Source organism: Canis lupus, chromosome 5 (assembly GCF_048164855.1).
Source record: "Canis lupus baileyi chromosome 5, mCanLup2.hap1, whole genome shotgun sequence".
NCBI classification, from domain to species: Eukaryota; Metazoa; Chordata; class Mammalia; order Carnivora; family Canidae; genus Canis; species Canis lupus.
Window position 1 is genome coordinate 9,039,971 of NC_132842.1, and position 3,768 is coordinate 9,043,738.

The following is a 3,768-nucleotide window of genomic DNA, read 5'->3' on the forward strand; positions in this document are numbered from 1 at the left end:
TGTGATCATTTCCATCCATGATCATGCTGATCCCTCTCATGTGGTACTCACATCTCTCCCTTCTCTGATTGGCCAACTCCTACTCATTCTTTAAGGCCAGCTCTAGGCCTTCTGGAGCCTTCCACTCTGTCTAGCCTGGATGAACTGCTTCCACCCCTGTGCTCTCACAGCACATGCACAAATCTTTGTTCCTGTGTCCATCACTCTGTATGGTGACCATCTGCTTATATTCTCCATTTCTGTTCCATTTACCTCTTTCGGTATAGGGATTGTGATCCATTCCACTATTAGTCACATGCCTGGTCTAGTTCTGGCACACAGAAATATTCAGTAAACATTTGCTATGTGACTAATTGGAAGTATTAACTAGAAAAGTGTGCATCCTTTGCCTCACTCTTTTTTTTCTCCCAGTTATAAGAGGATATTATAGATAGTGATCTAGAAATAATGTCCTGACTTTACTATTGTGGCATAAGGCCTAAAAGTAAGACCCAATCTTATTTATGTCTTGACATCTAAGGAAAACTGCAAAATCATAAATGGCCTAAATGCAAGTTCTCCTTCCTACCCTACTCCAGAGGAAAAAGTGCCCCGGCCAAACAACCCTCCCTATCAAACCGATCAGGTGCCACTCCTGTTTATCCCTGAGTAATGGGTTTCAGTTCCCATCCCAGCCCTCGAAATTCAAACAAGCCAAAAACCTCCTCCCAGAGGAACCAGGGGCACCCTGCCCTCTTGAAACTACAAACAAGTTTGCCCCTAACAAGTTCATTCTGTTCCCAAGTGCAGACTGACCCTGTATGTGGTGTCCTCCTCTCTGGTCATCTGTATGAATGACTAATAACTTGCTCTCAGTCTCATCTGTCCAGTGTCAGATGTGTATTTGGCCTTCCCCAAAACCCTAGGATGGTAATCCCTCCTTCACCAATGGCATGAATAGGAGGCAATTAAAACAGCCATCAATTCCAGGACAGCAGTGATGGGGGGCGGGGGGGAGTGAGAGCCAGGTTGGCAGGGATGTAGATCCAAAAGTTCTGATTCATCGTCCTTGTGAGTTTCATGCCATGCTGGGTTTCTGAGTTCCTAAGGTAGTACCAGAAATCTGTTTGGGCTTCCCAATGCCACTGATAAAAATTGAACAAAATGGGTGCCGCATATCTGAGTAAAGGCTACAGAGGTTCTGGACAATAATACTACGTATTGTGTAGTCCAGATATTTCAAAACATGGTAGCCATGAAGTGGAAATGTAATTTTTTAAAAAGATCTGCAGTTGAAAATATCTGGCTTAGGGGATCCCTGGGATGCTCAGTGGTTTAGCGCCTACCTTTGGCTCAGGGCGTGATCCTGGAGTCACAGGATCAAGTCCTGCATCGGGCTCCCTGCGTGGAGCCTGCTTCTCCCTCTGCCTATGTCTCTGCATCTCTCTCTCTCTCTCTCTGTCTCTCTTGAATAAGTAAATAAAATCTTTTAAAAAATATCTGGCTTAGACCAAAGTAAGTTTCATAGGATTGCTGAAGGTTAAACTCTAAGAGAGCCCTAGGCTAATTTCCTTATATCCCATATTGCTTTGCCCTCTTTAACTCAACTTACTACAAGGGGAATCAGTTCAGAACCAAAGCACTGCCCAGCTGGGGTAACCCAAACAAGAGTATACTTCTTTGGTTTGAATGGTTTCCATAAATGCCTCACTTTCCACATGGCATTAGTATTGGAACAGAAGAGTTATTCTGAAACTGCATTTCAAGTTTGTGAAAGAACAGGCACATTCCAATCAGCAGCTTTGAGACAGAAACCACAATTTTAAGATGCAGAGCAGTATTTCTTCACTTAATAAAATACTTACCATATAGTAATTTTTAAGATCTAGGTACTAGAAAACCCTGATGAAAGAAATTGAAGTCACAAAGAAATGGAAAGGCATTCCAAAAAGAAAAAAAAAAAAAAAAGAAAGAAAGAAAGGAAAGGCATTCCATGCTCATGGATTGGAAGAAAAATTTGTTAAAATGTCTATACTGGGATCCCTGGGTGGCGCAGCGGTTTGGCGCCTGCCTTTGGCCCAGGGCGCGATCCTGGAGACCCGGGATCGAATCCCACGTCGGGCTCCCGGTGCATGGAGCCTGCTTCTCCCTCTGCCTGTGTCTCTGCCTCTCTCTCTCTCTCTCTCTCTCTCTCTGTGACTATCATAAATAAATAAATAAATAAATAAAATTAAAAATAAAATAAAATAAAATGTCTATACTACCCAAAGCAAGCTACACATTTAATGCAACCCCTATTAAAATACCAACAGCATTTTCCACAAAACTAGAACAAATAATCCTAAAATTTGTATGGAACCACAAAAGGCCCCAAATAACCAAAGCAATCTAGAAAAAGAAAAATGAAACTGGAGGTGTTACAATTCTGAACTTCAAGTTCTATTATGAAGCCATCATAATAGTCATCAAAACGGTACAGTACTGGCACAAAAATAGACACAGAGGTCAATGGAACAAGATAGAAAACCCAGAAATAAACTCACAATTATATAGTCAATTAGTCTTTGATAAAGGGGGCAAGCATATGCAATGGCAAAAAGATAGTCTCTGCAACAAATGGTGTTGGGAAAACTGGACAGCTACATGGCTGGAGCTACAGAGTATAAAGCTAAGCAAAATAAATCAGAGAAAGACAAATACCATGTGATTTCACTCAGATGTGGGATTTAAGAAACAAAACAGAGAACAAAGGGGGGGGGGGTGGGATACAAAACAAAAAACAGATTCTTACCTATAGAGAACAAACAGATGGTTACCAGAGGGGAGGTGGGTGGGGGATGGGTGAAATAGGTGAAGGGGCTTAAGAGTACACTTATCTTGATGAGCACTGGGTGATGTATGGAAATGTTGAATCACTATATTGTACACTTGAAACAATATGACTGTATGCAAACTACACTGGAATTAAAATAAAATAAAAATAAACCACCTAAAAAAGATATAGGTATCAGAAAAATGGGAAGTAACAACCACCAAAACTAAAATGAAGAAAAATCTAAGCTTCAGAAATCTATCAAAGTGATGTTCTAAAAAACAAAACAAAACAAAACAAAACAAAAAACAAACTTTCATTGCTGAATCATTCTTTTTTTTTTTTTTTTTTTTAGCGTTTTGGTAACTAATTTCAAAAGTGACTTTAGTGAAAAGCTTAGATTCCATCCATAGTTGAAGTCCATAGTTCTCTGCATAATTGCCTGAGATCAGCAGGGTATTACTTAATAATACTGGGCATTATCAGATGAACACATCTGATAAATGTCTGGGACACTTTGGACAAGGCTCAAAGTCATTTTTTTTTTCTGGGCAAAAAACAGTATACTAAAGATAAAGAATGGATTATATTCATTTCTCAAATTTTCTAAGTCTATTTTGACGTTTGCATATTACTATAAATTGCAATACTGTGTGTTATTATTTCAACTTGATCTTACTCTAGGAAGCACTTTATGAAAGCTAGCAATAACTATTACCTCAGCCTGAAAGGTGTGCTTGTTAATTTAGAAAAATCTAAATAAATAATAATGTTTCAGTAGTTCCATAGCTCTCCTTGTCATTTCCCACCAATATCCTCTTAGATAACCCAAAGATAGCACAGCAGACAACAGGTGCTGTGGCATAGATTGCCCCCCACCACAATGTTCAGTTCTATTTATAAATATTGTTCCATTCACCTTTATAGCAGAACATTGTTATGGAATAGTTACAGGAATCATCCATAGTCTCTCAGAA

General features: G+C 39.5%; 1 long non-coding RNA gene across 1 annotated transcript in view; it reads right to left on the bottom strand.

Annotated features, from left to right (window-relative positions):
* Positions 1-3,768, bottom strand: part of LOC140633203 (uncharacterized) — a 30,981-nt gene that overhangs the window by 20,911 nt on the left and 6,302 nt on the right. The gene's annotated exons all lie outside the window — the stretch shown is intronic.